The 17,392-nt window shown below is 43.9% G+C and overlaps 54 non-coding genes across 54 annotated transcripts; all 54 read right to left on the reverse strand.

Annotated features, from left to right (window-relative positions):
- Positions 1–232: 232 nt before the first annotated feature.
- TRNAV-AAC (transfer RNA valine (anticodon AAC)) lies at positions 233–309 on the reverse strand. The gene has a single exon. It is a non-coding gene; the product is annotated as a tRNA-Val (tRNA).
- A 60-nt stretch (positions 310–369) lies between these two features.
- Positions 370–442, reverse strand: TRNAV-CAC (transfer RNA valine (anticodon CAC)). The gene has a single exon. It is a non-coding gene; the product is annotated as a tRNA-Val (tRNA).
- Positions 443–647: 205 nt separating this feature from the next.
- Positions 648–720, reverse strand: TRNAV-UAC (transfer RNA valine (anticodon UAC)). Its single transcript has one exon. It is a non-coding gene; the product is annotated as a tRNA-Val (tRNA).
- A 65-nt stretch (positions 721–785) lies between these two features.
- Positions 786–858, reverse strand: TRNAV-UAC (transfer RNA valine (anticodon UAC)). Its single transcript has one exon. It is a non-coding gene; the product is annotated as a tRNA-Val (tRNA).
- Positions 859–1,476: 618 nt separating this feature from the next.
- Positions 1,477–1,549, reverse strand: TRNAV-CAC (transfer RNA valine (anticodon CAC)). The gene has a single exon. It is a non-coding gene; the product is annotated as a tRNA-Val (tRNA).
- Positions 1,550–1,753: 204 nt separating this feature from the next.
- On the reverse strand, positions 1,754–1,826 carry TRNAV-UAC (transfer RNA valine (anticodon UAC)). Its single transcript has one exon. It is a non-coding gene; the product is annotated as a tRNA-Val (tRNA).
- A 65-nt stretch (positions 1,827–1,891) lies between these two features.
- Positions 1,892–1,964, reverse strand: TRNAI-AAU (transfer RNA isoleucine (anticodon AAU)). Its single transcript has one exon. It is a non-coding gene; the product is annotated as a tRNA-Ile (tRNA).
- Positions 1,965–2,167: 203 nt separating this feature from the next.
- Positions 2,168–2,244, reverse strand: TRNAV-AAC (transfer RNA valine (anticodon AAC)). Its single transcript has one exon. It is a non-coding gene; the product is annotated as a tRNA-Val (tRNA).
- A 60-nt stretch (positions 2,245–2,304) lies between these two features.
- TRNAV-CAC (transfer RNA valine (anticodon CAC)) lies at positions 2,305–2,377 on the reverse strand. Its single transcript has one exon. It is a non-coding gene; the product is annotated as a tRNA-Val (tRNA).
- A 204-nt stretch (positions 2,378–2,581) lies between these two features.
- On the reverse strand, positions 2,582–2,654 carry TRNAV-UAC (transfer RNA valine (anticodon UAC)). The gene has a single exon. It is a non-coding gene; the product is annotated as a tRNA-Val (tRNA).
- Positions 2,655–2,719: 65 nt separating this feature from the next.
- TRNAI-AAU (transfer RNA isoleucine (anticodon AAU)) lies at positions 2,720–2,792 on the reverse strand. The gene has a single exon. It is a non-coding gene; the product is annotated as a tRNA-Ile (tRNA).
- A 203-nt stretch (positions 2,793–2,995) lies between these two features.
- Positions 2,996–3,072, reverse strand: TRNAV-AAC (transfer RNA valine (anticodon AAC)). The gene has a single exon. It is a non-coding gene; the product is annotated as a tRNA-Val (tRNA).
- Positions 3,073–3,132: 60 nt separating this feature from the next.
- On the reverse strand, positions 3,133–3,205 carry TRNAV-CAC (transfer RNA valine (anticodon CAC)). Its single transcript has one exon. It is a non-coding gene; the product is annotated as a tRNA-Val (tRNA).
- A 205-nt stretch (positions 3,206–3,410) lies between these two features.
- Positions 3,411–3,483, reverse strand: TRNAV-UAC (transfer RNA valine (anticodon UAC)). Its single transcript has one exon. It is a non-coding gene; the product is annotated as a tRNA-Val (tRNA).
- A 65-nt stretch (positions 3,484–3,548) lies between these two features.
- TRNAV-UAC (transfer RNA valine (anticodon UAC)) lies at positions 3,549–3,621 on the reverse strand. Its single transcript has one exon. It is a non-coding gene; the product is annotated as a tRNA-Val (tRNA).
- Positions 3,622–4,240: 619 nt separating this feature from the next.
- Positions 4,241–4,317, reverse strand: TRNAV-AAC (transfer RNA valine (anticodon AAC)). The gene has a single exon. It is a non-coding gene; the product is annotated as a tRNA-Val (tRNA).
- A 60-nt stretch (positions 4,318–4,377) lies between these two features.
- Positions 4,378–4,450, reverse strand: TRNAV-CAC (transfer RNA valine (anticodon CAC)). Its single transcript has one exon. It is a non-coding gene; the product is annotated as a tRNA-Val (tRNA).
- A 204-nt stretch (positions 4,451–4,654) lies between these two features.
- Positions 4,655–4,727, reverse strand: TRNAV-UAC (transfer RNA valine (anticodon UAC)). Its single transcript has one exon. It is a non-coding gene; the product is annotated as a tRNA-Val (tRNA).
- Positions 4,728–4,792: 65 nt separating this feature from the next.
- TRNAV-CAC (transfer RNA valine (anticodon CAC)) lies at positions 4,793–4,865 on the reverse strand. Its single transcript has one exon. It is a non-coding gene; the product is annotated as a tRNA-Val (tRNA).
- Positions 4,866–5,208: 343 nt separating this feature from the next.
- TRNAV-UAC (transfer RNA valine (anticodon UAC)) lies at positions 5,209–5,281 on the reverse strand. Its single transcript has one exon. It is a non-coding gene; the product is annotated as a tRNA-Val (tRNA).
- Positions 5,282–5,346: 65 nt separating this feature from the next.
- On the reverse strand, positions 5,347–5,419 carry TRNAV-CAC (transfer RNA valine (anticodon CAC)). Its single transcript has one exon. It is a non-coding gene; the product is annotated as a tRNA-Val (tRNA).
- A 65-nt stretch (positions 5,420–5,484) lies between these two features.
- TRNAV-CAC (transfer RNA valine (anticodon CAC)) lies at positions 5,485–5,557 on the reverse strand. Its single transcript has one exon. It is a non-coding gene; the product is annotated as a tRNA-Val (tRNA).
- Positions 5,558–6,036: 479 nt separating this feature from the next.
- TRNAV-AAC (transfer RNA valine (anticodon AAC)) lies at positions 6,037–6,109 on the reverse strand. The gene has a single exon. It is a non-coding gene; the product is annotated as a tRNA-Val (tRNA).
- Positions 6,110–6,173: 64 nt separating this feature from the next.
- On the reverse strand, positions 6,174–6,246 carry TRNAV-CAC (transfer RNA valine (anticodon CAC)). The gene has a single exon. It is a non-coding gene; the product is annotated as a tRNA-Val (tRNA).
- Positions 6,247–7,001: 755 nt separating this feature from the next.
- On the reverse strand, positions 7,002–7,074 carry TRNAV-AAC (transfer RNA valine (anticodon AAC)). Its single transcript has one exon. It is a non-coding gene; the product is annotated as a tRNA-Val (tRNA).
- A 64-nt stretch (positions 7,075–7,138) lies between these two features.
- Positions 7,139–7,211, reverse strand: TRNAV-CAC (transfer RNA valine (anticodon CAC)). The gene has a single exon. It is a non-coding gene; the product is annotated as a tRNA-Val (tRNA).
- Positions 7,212–7,554: 343 nt separating this feature from the next.
- Positions 7,555–7,627, reverse strand: TRNAV-CAC (transfer RNA valine (anticodon CAC)). The gene has a single exon. It is a non-coding gene; the product is annotated as a tRNA-Val (tRNA).
- Positions 7,628–7,970: 343 nt separating this feature from the next.
- TRNAV-UAC (transfer RNA valine (anticodon UAC)) lies at positions 7,971–8,043 on the reverse strand. Its single transcript has one exon. It is a non-coding gene; the product is annotated as a tRNA-Val (tRNA).
- Positions 8,044–8,108: 65 nt separating this feature from the next.
- TRNAV-CAC (transfer RNA valine (anticodon CAC)) lies at positions 8,109–8,181 on the reverse strand. Its single transcript has one exon. It is a non-coding gene; the product is annotated as a tRNA-Val (tRNA).
- A 65-nt stretch (positions 8,182–8,246) lies between these two features.
- On the reverse strand, positions 8,247–8,319 carry TRNAV-CAC (transfer RNA valine (anticodon CAC)). The gene has a single exon. It is a non-coding gene; the product is annotated as a tRNA-Val (tRNA).
- Positions 8,320–8,661: 342 nt separating this feature from the next.
- Positions 8,662–8,734, reverse strand: TRNAA-AGC (transfer RNA alanine (anticodon AGC)). The gene has a single exon. It is a non-coding gene; the product is annotated as a tRNA-Ala (tRNA).
- Positions 8,735–8,798: 64 nt separating this feature from the next.
- On the reverse strand, positions 8,799–8,871 carry TRNAV-AAC (transfer RNA valine (anticodon AAC)). The gene has a single exon. It is a non-coding gene; the product is annotated as a tRNA-Val (tRNA).
- Positions 8,872–8,935: 64 nt separating this feature from the next.
- Positions 8,936–9,008, reverse strand: TRNAV-CAC (transfer RNA valine (anticodon CAC)). The gene has a single exon. It is a non-coding gene; the product is annotated as a tRNA-Val (tRNA).
- Positions 9,009–9,763: 755 nt separating this feature from the next.
- On the reverse strand, positions 9,764–9,836 carry TRNAV-AAC (transfer RNA valine (anticodon AAC)). Its single transcript has one exon. It is a non-coding gene; the product is annotated as a tRNA-Val (tRNA).
- Positions 9,837–9,900: 64 nt separating this feature from the next.
- On the reverse strand, positions 9,901–9,973 carry TRNAV-CAC (transfer RNA valine (anticodon CAC)). The gene has a single exon. It is a non-coding gene; the product is annotated as a tRNA-Val (tRNA).
- Positions 9,974–11,417: 1,444 nt separating this feature from the next.
- On the reverse strand, positions 11,418–11,490 carry TRNAV-CAC (transfer RNA valine (anticodon CAC)). The gene has a single exon. It is a non-coding gene; the product is annotated as a tRNA-Val (tRNA).
- A 204-nt stretch (positions 11,491–11,694) lies between these two features.
- Positions 11,695–11,767, reverse strand: TRNAV-UAC (transfer RNA valine (anticodon UAC)). Its single transcript has one exon. It is a non-coding gene; the product is annotated as a tRNA-Val (tRNA).
- Positions 11,768–11,961: 194 nt separating this feature from the next.
- Positions 11,962–12,034, reverse strand: TRNAV-CAC (transfer RNA valine (anticodon CAC)). The gene has a single exon. It is a non-coding gene; the product is annotated as a tRNA-Val (tRNA).
- A 482-nt stretch (positions 12,035–12,516) lies between these two features.
- TRNAV-CAC (transfer RNA valine (anticodon CAC)) lies at positions 12,517–12,589 on the reverse strand. Its single transcript has one exon. It is a non-coding gene; the product is annotated as a tRNA-Val (tRNA).
- Positions 12,590–13,487: 898 nt separating this feature from the next.
- On the reverse strand, positions 13,488–13,560 carry TRNAV-UAC (transfer RNA valine (anticodon UAC)). The gene has a single exon. It is a non-coding gene; the product is annotated as a tRNA-Val (tRNA).
- A 65-nt stretch (positions 13,561–13,625) lies between these two features.
- Positions 13,626–13,698, reverse strand: TRNAV-CAC (transfer RNA valine (anticodon CAC)). Its single transcript has one exon. It is a non-coding gene; the product is annotated as a tRNA-Val (tRNA).
- A 483-nt stretch (positions 13,699–14,181) lies between these two features.
- TRNAV-AAC (transfer RNA valine (anticodon AAC)) lies at positions 14,182–14,254 on the reverse strand. Its single transcript has one exon. It is a non-coding gene; the product is annotated as a tRNA-Val (tRNA).
- A 65-nt stretch (positions 14,255–14,319) lies between these two features.
- Positions 14,320–14,392, reverse strand: TRNAV-CAC (transfer RNA valine (anticodon CAC)). Its single transcript has one exon. It is a non-coding gene; the product is annotated as a tRNA-Val (tRNA).
- Positions 14,393–14,459: 67 nt separating this feature from the next.
- On the reverse strand, positions 14,460–14,532 carry TRNAV-UAC (transfer RNA valine (anticodon UAC)). Its single transcript has one exon. It is a non-coding gene; the product is annotated as a tRNA-Val (tRNA).
- Positions 14,533–14,737: 205 nt separating this feature from the next.
- Positions 14,738–14,810, reverse strand: TRNAV-UAC (transfer RNA valine (anticodon UAC)). The gene has a single exon. It is a non-coding gene; the product is annotated as a tRNA-Val (tRNA).
- A 65-nt stretch (positions 14,811–14,875) lies between these two features.
- On the reverse strand, positions 14,876–14,948 carry TRNAV-CAC (transfer RNA valine (anticodon CAC)). Its single transcript has one exon. It is a non-coding gene; the product is annotated as a tRNA-Val (tRNA).
- Positions 14,949–15,289: 341 nt separating this feature from the next.
- On the reverse strand, positions 15,290–15,362 carry TRNAV-CAC (transfer RNA valine (anticodon CAC)). The gene has a single exon. It is a non-coding gene; the product is annotated as a tRNA-Val (tRNA).
- A 481-nt stretch (positions 15,363–15,843) lies between these two features.
- TRNAV-AAC (transfer RNA valine (anticodon AAC)) lies at positions 15,844–15,916 on the reverse strand. The gene has a single exon. It is a non-coding gene; the product is annotated as a tRNA-Val (tRNA).
- Positions 15,917–15,981: 65 nt separating this feature from the next.
- On the reverse strand, positions 15,982–16,054 carry TRNAV-CAC (transfer RNA valine (anticodon CAC)). The gene has a single exon. It is a non-coding gene; the product is annotated as a tRNA-Val (tRNA).
- A 343-nt stretch (positions 16,055–16,397) lies between these two features.
- Positions 16,398–16,470, reverse strand: TRNAV-UAC (transfer RNA valine (anticodon UAC)). The gene has a single exon. It is a non-coding gene; the product is annotated as a tRNA-Val (tRNA).
- A 65-nt stretch (positions 16,471–16,535) lies between these two features.
- On the reverse strand, positions 16,536–16,608 carry TRNAV-CAC (transfer RNA valine (anticodon CAC)). Its single transcript has one exon. It is a non-coding gene; the product is annotated as a tRNA-Val (tRNA).
- Positions 16,609–16,673: 65 nt separating this feature from the next.
- Positions 16,674–16,746, reverse strand: TRNAV-CAC (transfer RNA valine (anticodon CAC)). The gene has a single exon. It is a non-coding gene; the product is annotated as a tRNA-Val (tRNA).
- A 203-nt stretch (positions 16,747–16,949) lies between these two features.
- On the reverse strand, positions 16,950–17,022 carry TRNAV-UAC (transfer RNA valine (anticodon UAC)). The gene has a single exon. It is a non-coding gene; the product is annotated as a tRNA-Val (tRNA).
- Positions 17,023–17,087: 65 nt separating this feature from the next.
- Positions 17,088–17,160, reverse strand: TRNAV-CAC (transfer RNA valine (anticodon CAC)). Its single transcript has one exon. It is a non-coding gene; the product is annotated as a tRNA-Val (tRNA).
- Positions 17,161–17,392: the final 232 nt, after the last annotated feature.

A 17,392-nucleotide genomic window follows, 5' to 3' on the forward strand; every position in this document is an offset into this window, starting at 1 on the left:
GGACGGGATAACCACTACACCATTAATACGTAGTAATACTGACTTTTCCAAGAGATCTAGCTTATTTTTATGCCCAATCACGATTGACAAAATATGTAGCTACCAGGGCTCGAACCTAGGACCTTCCGCGTGTTAGGCGGACGTGATAACCACTACACCATAGATACGTAGTAATACTGAGTTTACCAAGAGACCTACCTTATTTTTTTGCCCAATCACGATTGACAAAATATGTAGCTACCAGGGCTCGAACCTGGGACCTTCCGCGTGTTAGGCGGACGTGATAACCACTACACCATAGATACCTACAATACTGAGTTTTCCAAGAGACCTAGCTTATTTTTTTGCCCAATCACGATTGACAAAATATGTAGCTACCACGGCTCGAACCTGGGACCTTCCGCATGTGAAGCGGACGTGATAACCACTACACCATAGATACGCAGTAATGCTGAGTTTTCCAAGAGACCTAGCTTATTTTTATGCCCAATCACGATGGTCCAAATATGTATCTAACATGGGCTCGAACTTGGAACCTTCCGCGTGTGAAGCGGACGTGATAACCACTACACCATAGATACGTAGTAATACTGAGTTTTCCAAGAGACCTAGCTTATTTTTTTTGCCCAATCACGATTGACGAAATATGTAGCTACCAGGGCTCGAACCTGGGACCTTCCGCGTGTAAAGCGGACGTGATAACCACTACACCATAGATACGTAGTAATACTGAGTTTTCCAAGACACCTAGCTTATTTTCATGCCCGATCACGATTGTCAAAATATGTATCTACCAGGGTTCGAACCTGGGACGTTCCGCATGTAAAGCGGACGTGATAACCACTACACCATAGATATGTAGTAATGCTGAGTTTTCCAAGAAACCTAGCTTATTTTTATGCCCAATCACGATGGTCAAAATATGTATCTAACATGGGCTCGAACTTGGAACCTTCCGCGTGTGAAGCGGACGTGATAACCACTACACCATAGATACGTAGTAATGCTGAGTTTTCCAAGAAACCTAGCTTATTTTTATGCCCAATCACGATGGTCAAAATATGTATCTAACATGGGCTCGAACTTGGAACCTTCCGCGTGTGAAGCGGACGTGATAACCACTACACCATAGATACGTAGCAATACTGAGTTTTCCAAGAGACCTAGCTTATTTTTTTGCCCAATCACGATTGACAAAACATGTATCTACCAGGGCTCGAACCTGGGACCTTCCGCGTGTAAAGCGGACGGGATAACCACTACACCATTAATACGTAGTAATACTGAGTTTTCCAAGAGATCTAGCTTATTTTTATGCCCAATCACGATTGACAAAATATGTAGCTACCAGGGCTCGAACCTAGGACCTTCCGCGTGTTAGGCGGACGTGATAACCACTACACCATAGATACCTACAATACTGAGTTTTCCAAGAGACCTAGCTTATTTTTTTGCCCAATCACGATTGACAAAATATGTAGCTACCACGGCTCGAACCTGGGACCTTCCGCATGTGAAGCGGACGTGATAACCACTACACCATAGATACGCAGTAATGCTGAGTTTTCCAAGAGACCTAGCTTATTTTTATGCCCAATCACGATGGTCCAAATATGTATCTAACATGGGCTCGAACTTGGAACCTTCCGCATGTGAAGCGGACGTGATAACCACTACACCATAGATACGTAGTAATACTGAGTTTTCCAAGAGACCTAGCTTATTTTTTTGCCCAATCACGATTGACGAAATATGTAGCTACCAGGGCTCGAACCTGGGACCTTCCGCGTGTAAAGCGGACGTGATAACCACTACACCATAGATACGTAGTAATGCTGAGTTTTCCAAGAGATCTAGGTTATTTTTATGCCAAATCACGATGGACAAAACATGTATCAACCAGGGCTCGAAGCTGGGACCTTCCGCGTATTAGGCGAACGTGATAACAACTACACCATTAATACGTAGTAATACTGAGTTTTCCAAGAGATCTAGCTTATTTTTATGCCCAATCACGATTGACAAAATATGTAGCTACCAGGGCTCGAACCTAGGACCTTCCGCGTGTTAGGCGGACGTGATAACCACTACACCATAGATACGTAGTAATACTGAGTTTACCAAGAGACCTACCTTATTTTTTTGCCCAATCACGATTGACAAAATATGTAGCTACCAGGGCTCGAACCTGGGACCTTCCGCGTGTTAGGCGGACGTGATAACCACTACACCATAGATACCTACAATACTGAGTTTTCCAAGAGACCTAGCTTATTTTTTTGCCCAATCACGATTGACAAAATATGTAGCTACCACGGCTCGAACCTGGGACCTTCCGCATGTGAAGCGGACGTGATAACCACTACACCATAGATACGCAGTAATGCTGAGTTTTCCAAGAGACCTAGCTTATTTTTATGCCCAATCACGATGGTCCAAATATGTATCTAACATGGGCTCGAACTTGGAACCTTCCGCATGTGAAGCGGACGTGATAACCACTACACCATAGATACGTAGTAATACTGAGTTTTCCAAGAGACCTAGCTTATTTTTTTGCCCAATCACGATTGACGAAATATGTAGCTACCAGGGCTCGAACCTGGGACCTTCCGCGTGTAAAGCGGACGTGATAACCACTACACCATAGATACGTAGTAATGCTGAGTTTTCCAAGAGATCTAGGTTATTTTTATGCCAAATCACGATGGACAAAACATGTATCAACCAGGGCTCGAAGCTGGGACCTTCCGCGTATTAGGCGAACGTGATAACAACTACACCATTAATACGTAGTAATACTGAGTTTTCCAAGAGATCTAGCTTATTTTTATGCCCAATCACGATTGACAAAATATGTAGCTACCAGGGCTCGAACCTAGGACCTTCCGCGTGTTAGGCGGACGTGATAACCACTACACCATAGATACGTAGTAATACTGAGTTTACCAAGAGACCTACCTTATTTTTTTGCCCAATCACGATTGACAAAATATGTAGCTACCAGGGCTCGAACCTGGGACCTTCCGCGTGTTAGGCGGACGTGATAACCACTACACCATAGATACCTACAATACTGAGTTTTCCAAGAGACCTAGCTTATTTTTTTGCCCAATCACGATTGACAAAATATGTAGCTACCACGGCTCGAACCTGGGACCTTCCGCATGTGAAGCGGACGTGATAACCACTACACCATAGATACGCAGTAATGCTGAGTTTTCCAAGAGACCTAGCTTATTTTTATGCCCAATCACGATGGTCCAAATATGTATCTAACATGGGCTCGAACTTGGAACCTTCCGCGTGTGAAGCGGACGTGATAACCACTACACCATAGATACGTAGTAATACTGAGTTTTCCAAGAGACCTAGCTTATTTTTTTTGCCCAATCACGATTGACGAAATATGTAGCTACCAGGGCTCGAACCTGGGACCTTCCGCGTGTAAAGCGGACGTGATAACCACTACACCATAGATACGTAGTAATACTGAGTTTTCCAAGACACCTAGCTTATTTTCATGCCCGATCACGATTGTCAAAATATGTATCTACCAGGGTTCGAACCTGGGACGTTCCGCATGTAAAGCGGACGTGATAACCACTACACCATAGATACGTAGTAATGCTGAGTTTTCCAAGAAACCTAGCTTATTTTTATGCCCAATCACGATGGTCAAAATATGTATCTAACATGGGCTCGAACTTGGAACCTTCCGCGTGTGAAGCGGACGTGATAACCACTACACCATAGATACGTAGTAATGCTGAGTTTTCCAAGAAACCTAGCTTATTTTTATGCCCAATCACGATGGTCAAAATATGTATCTAACATGGGCTCGAACTTGGAACCTTCCGCGTGTGAAGCGGACGTGATAACCACTACACCATAGATACGTAGCAATACTGAGTTTTCCAAGAGACCTAGCTTATTTTTTTGCCCAATCACGATTGACAAAACATGTATCTACCAGGGCTCGAACCTGGGACCTTCCGCGTGTAAAGCGGACGGGATAACCACTACACCATTAATACGTAGTAATACTGAGTTTTCCAAGAGATCTAGCTTATTTTTATGCCCAATCACGATTGACAAAATATGTAGCTACCAGGGCTCGAACCTAGGACCTTCCGCGTGTTAGGCGGACGTGATAACCACTACACCATAGATACGTAGTAATACTGAGTTTACCAAGAGACCTACCTTATTTTTTTGCCCAATCACGATTGACAAAATATGTAGCTACCAGGGCTCGAACCTGGGACCTTCCGCGTGTTAGGCGGACGTGATAACCACTACACCATAGATACCTACAATACTGAGTTTTCCAAGAGACCTAGCTTATTTTTTTGCCCAATCACGATTGACAAAATATGTAGCTACCACGGCTCGAACCTGGGACCTTCCGCATGTGAAGCGGACGTGATAACCACTACACCATAGATACGCAGTAATGCTGAGTTTTCCAAGAGACCTAGCTTATTTTTATGCCCAATCACGATGGTCCAAATATGTATCTAACATGGGCTCGAACTTGGAACCTTCCGCGTGTGAAGCGGACGTGATAACCACTACACCATAGATACGTAGTAATACTGAGTTTTCCAAGAGACCTAGCTTATTTTTTTGCCCAATCACGATTGACGAAATATGTAGCTACCAGGGCTCGAACCTGGGACCTTCCGCGTGTAAAGCGGACGTGATAACCACTACACCATAGATACGTAGTAATACTGAGTTTTCCAAGACACCTAGCTTATTTTCATGCCCGATCACGATTGTCAAAATATGTATCTACCAGGGTTCGAACCTGGGACGTTCCGCATGTGAAGCGGACGTGATAACCACTACACCATAGATACGTAGTAATGCTGAGTTTTCCAAGAAACCTAGCTTATTTTTATGCCCAATCACGATGGTCAAAATATGTATCTAACATGGGCTCGAACTTGGAACCTTCCGCGTGTGAAGCGGACGTGATAACCACTACACCATAGATACGTAGTAATGCTGAGTTTTCCAAGAAACCTAGCTTATTTTTATGCCCAATCACGATGGTCAAAATATGTATCTAACATGGGCTCGAACTTGGAACCTTCCGCGTGTGAAGCGGACGTGATAACCACTACACCATAGATACGTAGTAATACTGAGTTTTCCAAGAGACCTAGCTTATTTTTTTGCCCAATCACGATTGACGAAATATGTAGCTACCAGGGCTCGAACCTGGGACCTTCCGCGTGTAAAGCGGACGTGATAACCACTACACCATAGATACGTAGTAATACTGAGTTTTCCAAGACACCTAGCTTATTTTCATGCCCAATCACGATTGTCAAAATATGTATCTACCAGGGTTCGAACCTGGGACGTTCCGCATGTGAAGCGGACGTGATAACCACTACACCATAGATACGTAGTGATTCTGAGCTTTCCAAGAGACCTAGCTTATTTTTATGCCCAATCACGATGGTCAAAATATGTATCTACCTGGGCTCGAACCTGGGACCTTCCGCATGTGAAGCGGACGTTATAACCACTACACCATAGATACGTAGTAATGCTGAGTTTTCCAAGAAACCTAGCTTATTTTTATGCCCAATCACGATGGTCAAAATATGTATCTAACATGGGCTCGAACTTGGAACCTTCCGCGTGTGAAGCGGACGTGATAACCACTACACCATAGAGACGTAGTAATACTGAGTTTTCCAAGAGACCTAGCTTATTTTTTTGCCCAATCACGATTGACAAAACATGTATCTACCAGGGCTCGAACCTGGTACCTTCCGCGTGTAAAGCGGACGTGACAACCACTACACCATAAATATGTAGAAATACTGTGTTTTCCAAGAGAACTAGCTTATTTTTATGCCAAATCACGATTGACAAAATATGTAGCTACCAGGGCTCGAACCTAGGACCTTCCACGTGTTAGGCGGACGTGATAACCACTACACCATAGATACGTGGTAATGCCGAGTTTTCCAAGAGACCTAGCTTATTTTTTGCCCAATCACGATTGACAAAACATGTGTCTACCAGGGCTCGAACCTGGGACCTTCCGCGTGTTAGGCGGACGTGATAACCACTACACCATAGATACCTACAATACCGAGTTTTCCAAGAGACCTAGCTTATTTTTCTGCCCAATCACGATTGACAAAATATGTAGCTACCACGGCTCGAACCTGGGACCTTCCGCATGTGAAGCGGACGTGATAACCACTACACCATAGATACGCAGTAATGCTGAGTTTTCCAAGAGACCTAGCTTATTTTTATGCCCAATCACGATGGTCCAAATATGTATCTAACATGGGCTCGAACCTGGGACCTTCCGCGTGTTAGGCGGACGTGATAACCACTACACCATAGATACCTACAATACTGAGTTTTCCAAGAGACATAGCTTATTTTTCTGCCCAATCACGATTGACAAAATATGTAGCTACCACGGCTCGAACCTGGGACCTTCCGCATGTGAAGCGGACGTTATAACCACTACACCATAGATACGTAGTAATGCTGAGTTTTCCAAGAAACCTAGCTTATTTTTATGCCCAATCACGATGGTCAAAATATGTATCTAACATGGGCTCGAACTTGGAACCTTCCGCGTGTGAAGCGGACGTGATAACCACTACACCATAGAGACGTAGTAATACTGAGTTTTCCAAGAGACCTAGCTTATTTTTTTGCCCAATCACGATTGACAAAACATGTATCTACCAGGGCTCGAACCTGGTACCTTCCGCGTGTAAAGCGGACGTGACAACCACTACACCATAAATATGTAGAAATACTGTGTTTTCCAAGAGAACTAGCTTATTTTTATGCCAAATCACGATTGACAAAATATGTAGCTACCAGGGCTCGAACCTAGGACCTTCCACGTGTTAGGCGGACGTGATAACCACTACACCATAGATACGTGGTAATGCCGAGTTTTCCAAGAGACCTAGCTTATTTTTTGCCCAATCACGATTGACAAAACATGTGTCTACCAGGGCTCGAACCTGGGACCTTCCGCGTGTTAGGCGGACGTGATAACCACTACACCATAGATACCTACAATACCGAGTTTTCCAAGAGACCTAGCTTATTTTTCTGCCCAATCACGATTGACAAAATATGTAGCTACCACGGCTCGAACCTGGGACCTTCCGCATGTGAAGCGGACGTGATAACCACTACACCATAGATACGCAGTAATGCTGAGTTTTCCAAGAGACCTAGCTTATTTTTATGCCCAATCACGATGGTCCAAATATGTATCTAACATGGGCTCGAACCTGGGACCTTCCGCGTGTTAGGCGGACGTTATAACCACTACACCATAGATACGTAGTAATGCTGAGTTTTCCAAGAAACCTAGCTTATTTTTATGCCCAATCACGATGGTCAAAATATGTATCTAACATGGGCTCGAACTTGGAACCTTCCGCGTGTGAAGCGGACGTGATAACCACTACACCATAGAGACGTAGTAATACTGAGTTTTCCAAGAGACCTAGCTTATTTTCATGCCCGATCACGATTGTCAAAATATGTATCTACCAGGGTTCGAACCTGGGACGTTCCGCATGTGAAGCGGACGTGATAACCACTACACCATAGATACGTAGTAATGCTGAGTTTTCCAAGAAACCTAGCTTATTTTTATGCCCAATCACGATGGTCAAAATATGTATCTAACATGGGCTCGAACTTGGAACCTTCCGCGTGTGAAGCGGACGTGATAACCACTACACCATAGATACGTAGTAATGCTGAGTTTTCCAAGAAACCTAGCTTATTTTTATGCCCAATCACGATGGTCAAAATATGTATCTAACATGGGCTCGAACTTGGAACCTTCCGCGTGTGAAGCGGACGTGATAACCACTACACCATAGATACGTAGTAATACTGAGTTTTCCAAGAGACCTAGCTTATTTTTTTGCCCAATCACGATTGACGAAATATGTAGCTACCAGGGCTCGAACCTGGGACCTTCCGCGTGTAAAGCGGACGTGATAACCACTACACCATAGATACGTAGTAATACTGAGTTTTCCAAGACACCTAGCTTATTTTCATGCCCAATCACGATTGTCAAAATATGTATCTACCAGGGTTCGAACCTGGGACGTTCCGCATGTGAAGCGGACGTGATAACCACTACACCATAGATACGTACTGATTCTGAGCTTTCCAAGAGACCTAGCTTATTTTTATGCCCAATCACGATGGTCAAAATATGTATCTACCTGGGCTCGAACCTGGGACCTTCCGCATGTGAAGCGGACGTTATAACCACTACACCATAGATACGTAGTATTGCTGAGTTTTCCAAGAAACCTAGCTTATTTTTATGCCCAATCACGATGGTCAAAATATGTATCTAACATGGGCTCGAACTTGGAACCTTCCGCGTGTGAAGCGGACGTGATAACCACTACACCATAGAGACGTAGTAATACTGAGTTTTCCAAGAGACCTAGCTTATTTTTTTGCCCAATCACGATTGACAAAACATGTATCTACCAGGGCTCGAACCTGGTACCTTCCGCGTGTAAAGCGGACGTGACAACCACTACACCATAAATATGTAGAAATACTGTGTTTTCCAAGAGAACTAGCTTATTTTTATGCCAAATCACGATTGACAAAATATGTAGCTACCAGGGCTCGAACCTAGGACCTTCCACGTGCTAGGCGGACGTGATAACCACTACACCATAGATACGTGGTAATGCCGAGTTTTCCAAGAGACCTAGCTTATTTTTTGCCCAATCACGATTGACAAAACATGTGTCTACCAGGGCTCGAACCTGGGACCTTCCGCGTGTTAGGCGGACGTGATAACCACTACACCATAGATACCTACAATACCGAGTTTTCCAAGAGACCTAGCTTATTTTTCTGCCCAATCACGATTGACAAAATATGTAGCTACCACGGCTCGAACCTGGGACCTTCCGCATGTGAAGCGGACGTGATAACCACTACACCATAGATACGCAGTAATGCTGAGTTTTCCAAGAGACCTAGCTTATTTTTATGCCCAATCACGATGGTCCAAATATGTATCTAACATGGGCTCGAACCTGGGACCTTCCGCGTGTTAGGCGGACGTGATAACCACTACACCATAGATACCTACAATACTGAGTTTTCCAAGAGACCTAGCTTATTTTTCTGCCCAATCACGATTGACAAAATATGTAGCTACCACGGCTCGAACCTGGGACCTTCCGCATGTGAAGCGGACGTTATAACCACTACACCATAGATACGTAGTATTGCTGAGTTTTCCAAGAAACCTAGCTTATTTTTATGCCCAATCACGATGGTCAAAATATGTATCTAACATGGGCTCGAACTTGGAACCTTCCGCGTGTGAAGCGGACGTGATAACCACTACACCATAGAGACGTAGTAATACTGAGTTTTCCAAGAGACCTAGCTTATTTTTTTGCCCAATCACGATTGACAAAACATGTATCTACCAGGGCTCGAACCTGGTACCTTCCGCGTGTAAAGCGGACGTGACAACCACTACACCATAAATATGTAGAAATACTGTGTTTTCCAAGAGAACTAGCTTATTTTTATGCCAAATCACGATTGACAAAATATGTAGCTACCAGGGCTCGAACCTAGGACCTTCCACGTGTTAGGCGGACGTGATAACCACTACACCATAGATACGTGGTAATGCCGAGTTTTCCAAGAGACCTAGCTTATTTTTTGCCCAATCACGATTGACAAAACATGTGTCTACCAGGGCTCGAACCTGGGACCTTCCGCGTGTTAGGCGGACGTGATAACCACTACACCATAGATACCTACAATACCGAGTTTTCCAAGAGACCTAGCTTATTTTTCTGCCCAATCACGATTGACAAAATATGTAGCTACCACGGCTCGAACCTGGGACCTTCCGCATGTGAAGCGGACGTGATAACCACTACACCATAGATACGCAGTAATGCTGAGTTTTCCAAGAGACCTAGCTTATTTTTATGCCCAATCACGATGGTCCAAATATGTATCTAACATGGGCTCGAACCTGGGACCTTCCGCGTGTTAGGCGGACGTGATAACCACTACACCATAGATACCTACAATACTGAGTTTTCCAAGAGACCTAGCTTATTTTTCTGCCCAATCACGATTGACAAAATATGTAGCTACCACGGCTCGAACCTGGGACCTTCCGCATGTGAAGCGGACGTTATAACCACTACACCATAGATACGTAGTAATGCTGAGTTTTCCAAGAAACCTAGCTTATTTTTATGCCCAATCACGATGGTCAAAATATGTATCTAACATGGGCTCGAACTTGGAACCTTCCGCGTGTGAAGCGGACGTGATAACCACTACACCATAGAGACGTAGTAATACTGAGTTTTCCAAGAGACCTAGCTTATTTTTTTGCCCAATCACGATTGACAAAACATGTATCTACCAGGGCTCGAACCTGGTACCTTCCGCGTGTAAAGCGGACGTGACAACCACTACACCATAAATATGTAGAAATACTGTGTTTTCCAAGAGAACTAGCTTATTTTTATGCCAAATCACGATTGACAAAATATGTAGCTACCAGGGCTCGAACCTAGGACCTTCCACGTGTTAGGCGGACGTGATAACCACTACACCATAGATACGTGGTAATGCCGAGTTTTCCAAGAGACCTAGCTTATTTTTTGCCCAATCACGATTGACAAAACATGTATCTACCAGGGCTCGAACCTGGTACCTTCCGCGTGTAAAGCGGACGTGACAACCACTACACCATAAATACGTAGAAATACTGTGTTTTCCAAGAGAACTAGCTTATTTTTATGCCAAATCACGATTGACAAAATATGTAGCTACCAGGGCTCGAACCTAGGACCTTCCACGTGTTAGGCGGACGTGATAACCACTACACCATAGATACGTGGTAATGCCGAGTTTTCCAAGAGACCTAGCTTATTTTTTTGCCCAATCACGATTGACAAAACATGTATCTACCAGGGCTCGAACCTGGGACCTTCCGCGTGTAAAGCGGACGGGATAACCACTACACCATTAATACGTAGTAGTACTGAGTTTTCCAAGAGATCTAGCTTATTTTTATGCCCAATCACGATTGACAAAATATGTAGCTACCAGGGCTCGAACCTAGGACCTTCCGCGTGTTAGGCGGACGTGATAACCACTACACCATAGATACGTAGTAATACTGAGTTTACCAAGAGACCTACCTTATTTTTTTGCCCAATCACGATTGACAAAATATGTAGCTACCAGGGCTCGAACCTGGGACCTTCCGTGTGTTAGGCGGACGTGATAACCACTACACCATAGATACCTACAATACTGAGTTTTCCAAGAGACCTAGCTTATTTTTTTGCCCAATCACGATTGACAAAATATGTAGCTACCACGGCTCGAACCTGGGACCTTCCGCATGTGAAGCGGACGTGATAACCACTACACCATAGATACGCAGTAATGCTGAGTTTTCCAAGAGACCTAGCTTATTTTTATGCCCAATCACGATGGTCCAAATATGTATCTAACATGGGCTCGAACTTGGAACCTTCCGCGTGTGAAGCGGACGTGATAACCACTACACCATAGATACGTAGTAATACTGAGTTTTCCAAGAGACCTAGCTTATTTTTTTGCCCAATCACGATTGACGAAATATGTAGCTACCAGGGCTCGAACCTGGGACCTTCCGCGTGTAAAGCGGACGTGATAACCACTACACCATAGATACGTAGTAATACTGAGTTTTCCAAGAGATCTAGGTTATTTTTATGCCAAATCACGATGGACAAAACATGTATCTACCAGGGCTCGAACCTGGGACCTTCCGCGTATTAGGCGAACGTGATAACCACTATACGTAGTAATACTGAGTTTTCCAAGAGACCTAGCTTATTTTTTTGCCCAATCACGATTGACAAAATATGTAGCTACCAGGGCTCGAACCTGGGACCTTCCGCATGTGAAGCGGACGTGATAACCACTACACCATTGATACGCAGTAATGCTGAGTTTTCCAAGAGACCTAGCTTATTTTTATGCCCAATCACGATGGTCAAAATATGTATCTAACATAGGCTCGATCTTCGAACCTTCCGCGTGTGAAGCGGACGTGATACGCACTACACCATAGATACTTAGTAATACTGAGTTTTCCAAGAGACCTAGCTTATTTTTATGCCCAATCACGATGGTCAAAATATGTACCTAACATGGGCTCGAACTTGGAACCTTCCGCGTGTGAAGCGGACGTGAAAACCACTACACCATAGATACGTAGTATAATACAGAGTTTTCCAAGAGACCTAGCTTATTTTTTTGCCCAATCACGATTGACAAAATATGTAGCTACCAGGGCTCGAACCTGCTACCTTCCGCGTGTAAAGGGACGTGATAACCACTACACCATAGATACGTAGTAATACTGAGTTTTCCAAGACACCTAGCTTATTTTCATGCCCAATCACGATTGTCAAAATATGTATCTACCAGGGTTCGAACCTGGGACGTTCCGCATGTGAAGTGGACGTGATAACCACTACACCATAGATACGTAGTAATTCTGAGCTTTCCAAGAGACCTAGCTTATTTTTATGCCCAATCACGATGGTCAAAATATGTATCTAACATGGGCTCGATCTTGGAACCTTCCGCGTGTGAAGCGGACGTGATACCCACTACACCATAGATACTTAAAAATACTGAGATTTCCAAGAGACCTAGCTTATTTTTATGCCCAATCACGACGGTCCAAATATGTATCTAACATGGGCTCGAACTTGGAACCTTCCGCGTGTGAAGCGGACGTGATAACCACTACACCATAGATACGTAGTAATACTGTGTTTTCCAAGAGACCTAGCTTATTTTTTTGCCCAATCACGATTGACGAAATATGTAGCTACCAGGGCTCGAACCTGGGACCTTCCGCGTGTAAAGTGGACGTGATAACCACTACACCATAGATACGTAGTAATTCTGAGCTTTCCAAGAGACCTAGCTTATTTTTATGCCCAATCACGATGGTCAAAATATGTATCTAACATGGGCTCGATCTTGGAACCTTCCGCGTGTGAAGCGGACGTGATACCCACTACACCATAGATACTTAAAAATACTGAGATTTCCAAGAGACCTAGCTTATTTTTATGCCCAATCACGATGGTCAAAACATGTATCTAACATGGGCTCGATCTTGGAACCTTCCGCGTGTGAAGCGGACGTGATACGCACTACACCATAGATACTTAGTAATACTGAGTTTTCCAAGAGACCTAGCTTATTTTTATGCCCAATTCCGATGGTCAAAATATGTACCTAACATGCGCTCGAACTTGGAACCTTCCGCGTGTGAAGCGGACGTGATAACCACTACACCATAGATACTAAGTAATACTGAGTTTTCCAAGAGACCTAGCTTATTTTTTTGCACAATCACGATGGTCAAAATATGTATCTACCAGGGCTCGAACCTGGGACCTTCCGCGTGTAAAGCGGACGTGATAACCACTACACCATAGATACGTAGTAACACTGAGTTTTTCAAGAGACCTAGCTTATTTTTTTGCCCAATCACGATTGACAAAATATGTAGCTACCAGGGCTCGAACCTGGGACCTTCCGCATGTGAAGCGGACGTGATAACCACTACACCATTGATACGCAGTAATGCTGAGTTTTCCAAGAGACCTAGCTTATTTTTATGCCCAATCACGATGGTCAAAATATGTATCTAACATAGGCTCGATCTTGGAACCTTCCGCGTGTGATGCGGACGTGATACGCACTACACCATAGATACTTAGTAATACTGAGTTTTCCAAGAGACCTAGCTTATTTTTATGCCCAATCACGATGGTCAAAATATGTACCTAACATGGGCTCGAACTTGGAACCTTCCGCGTGTGAAGCGGACGTGAAAACCACTACACCATAGATACGTAGTATAATACAGAGTTTTCCAAGAGACCTAGCTTATTTTTTTGCCCAATCACGATTGACGAAATATGTAGCTACCAGGGCTCGAACCTGGGACCTTCCGCGTGTAAAGCGGACGTGATAACCACTACACCACAGATACGTAGTAATACTGAGTTTTCCAAGAGATCTAGCTTATTTTTATGCCAAATCACGATGGACAAAACATGTATCTACCAGGGCTCGAACCTGGGACCTTCCGCGTGTTAGGCGAACGTGATAACCACTACACCATAGATACGTTGTAATACTGAGTTTTCCAAGAGACCTAGCTTATTTTTTTGGCCAATCACGATTGACAAAATATGTAGCTACCAGGGCTCGAACCTGGGACCTTCCGCATGTGAAGCGGACGTGATAACCACTACACCATTGAAACGCAGTAATGCTGAGTTTTCCAAGAGACCTAGCTTATTTTTATGCCCAATCACGATTGAAAAAAAATATGTAGCTACCAGGGCTCGAACCTGGGACCTTCCGCGTGTAAAGCGGACGTGATAACCACTACACCATAGATACTTAGTAATACTGAGTTTTCCAAGAGACCTAGCTTATTTTTATGCCCAATTCCGATGGTCAAAATATGAACCTAACATGCGCTCGAACTTGGAACCTTCCGCGTGTGAAGCGGACGTGATAACCACTACACCATAGATACGTAGTAATACTGAGTTTTCCAAGAGACCTAGCTTATTTTTTTGCCCAATCACGATTGAAAAAAATATGTAGCTACCAGGGCTCGAACCTGGGACCTTCCGCGTGTAAAGCGGACGTGATAACCACTACACCATAGATACGTAGTAATACTGAGTTTTCCAAGACACCTAGCTTATTTTCATGCCCAATCACGATTGTCAAAACATGTATCTACCAGGGTTCGAACCTGGGACGTTCCGCATGTGAAGCGGACGTGATAACCACTACACCATAGATACGTAGTAATACTGAGTTTTCCAAGAGACCTAGCTTATTTTTTTGCCCAATCACGATTAACAAAACATGTATCTACCAGGGCTCGAACCTGGTACCTTCCGCGTGTAAAGCGGACGTGACAACCACTACACCATAGATACGTAGAAATACTGAGTTTTCCAAGAGAACTAGCTTATTTTTATGCCAAATCACGATTGACAAAATATGTAGCTACCAGGGCTCGAACCTAGGACCTTCCACATGTTAGGCGGACATGATAACCACTACACCATAGATACGTGGTAATGCCGAGTTTTCCAAGAGACCTAGCTTATTTTTTTGCCCAATCACGATTGACAAAACATGTATCTACCAGGGCTCGAACCTGGGACGTTCCGCATGTGAAGTGGACGTGATAACCACTACACCATAGATACGTAGTAATTCTGAGCTTTCCAAGAGACCTAGCTTATTTTTATGCCCAATCACGATGGTCAAAATATGTATCTAACATGGGCTCGATCTTGGAACCTTCCGCGTGTGAAGCGGACGTGATATCCACTACACCATAGATACTTAAAAATACTGAGATTTCCAAGAGACCTAGCTTATTTTTATGCCCAATCACGACGGTCCAAATATGTATCTAACATGGGCTCGAACTTGGAACCTTCCGCGTGTGAAGCGGACGTGATAACCACTACACCATAGATACGTAGTAATACTGTGTTTTCCAAGAGACCTAGCTTATTTTTTTGCCCAATCACGATTGACGAAATATGTAGCTACCAGGGCTCGAACCTGGGACCTTCCGCGTGTAAAGCGGACGTGATAACCACTACACCACAGATACGTAGTAATACTGAGTTTTCCAAGAGATCTAGCTTATTTTTATGCCAAATCACGATGGACAAAACATGTATCTACCAGGGCTCGAACCTGGGACCTTCCGCGTGTTAGGCGAACGTGATAACCACTACACCATAGATACGTTGTAATACTGAGTTTTCCAAGAGACCTAGCTTATTTTTTTGGCCAATCACGATTGACAAAATATGTAGCTACCAGGGCTCGAACCTGGGACCTTCCGCATGTGAAGCGGACGTGATAACCACTACACCATTGAAACGCAGTAATGCTGAGTTTTCCAAGAGACCTAGCTTATTTTTATGCCCAATCACGATGGTCAAAATATGTATCTAACATGGGCTCGATCTTGGAACCTTCCGCGTGTGAAGCGGACGTGATACGCACTACACCATAGATACTTAGTAATACTGAGTTTTCCAAGAGACCTAGCTTATTTTTATGCCCAATTCCGATGGTCAAAATATGTACCTAACATGCGCTCGAACTTGGAACCTTCCGCGTGTGAAGCGGACGTGATAACCACTACACCATAGATACGTAGTAATACTGAGTTTTCCAAGAGACCTAGCTTATTTTTTTGCCCAATCACGATTGACAAAATATGTAGCTACCAGGGCTCGAACCTGGGACCTTCCGCGTGTAAAGCGGACGTGATAACCACTACACCATAGATACGTAGTAATACTGAGTTTTCCAAGACACCTAGCTTATTTTCATGCCCAATCACGATTGTCAAAACATGTATCTACCAGGGTTCGAACCTGGGACGTTCCGCATGTGAAGCGGACGTGATAACCACTACACCATAGATACGCAGTGATTCTGAGATTTCCAAGAGACCTAGCTTATTTTTATGCCCAATCACGATGGTCAAAATATGTATCTACCAGGGTTCGAACCTGGGACGTTCCGCATGTGAAGCGGACGTGACAACCACTACACCATAGATACGTAGAAATACTGAGTTTTCCAAGAGAACTAGCTTATTTTTATGCCAAATCACGATTGACAAAATATGTAGCTACCAGGGCTCGAACCTAGGACCTTCCACGTGTTAGGCGGACGTGATAACCACTACACCATAGATACGTGGTAATGCCGAGTTTTCCAAGAGACCTAGCTTATTTTTTTGCCCAATCACGATTGACAAAACATGTATCTACCAGGGCTCGAACCTGGGACCTTCCGCGTGTAAAGCGGACGGGATAACCACTACACCATAGATACGTAGTAATACTGAGTTTTCCAAGAGACCTAGCTTATTTTCATGCCCAATCACGATTGTCAAAATATGTATCTACCAGGGTTCGAACCTGGGACGTTCCGCATGTGAAGTGGACGTGATAACCACTACACCATAGATACGTAGTAATTCTGAGCTTTCCAAGAGACCTAGCTTATTTTTATGCCCAATCACGATGGTCAAAATATGTATCTAACATGGGCTCGATCTTGGAACCTTCCGCGTGTGAAGCGGACGTGATACCCACTACACCATAGATACTTAAAAATACTGAGATTTCCAAGAGACCTAGCTTATTTTTATGCCCAATCACGACGGTCCAAATATGTATCTAACATGGGCTCGAACTTGGAA

The sequence above is a fragment of the Phalangium opilio genome, unplaced genomic scaffold (assembly GCF_054372755.1).
Source record: "Phalangium opilio isolate 3A_F unplaced genomic scaffold, DU_Popi_V2 ptg000106l_1, whole genome shotgun sequence".
Classification (NCBI taxonomy): Eukaryota; Metazoa; Arthropoda; class Arachnida; order Opiliones; family Phalangiidae; genus Phalangium; species Phalangium opilio.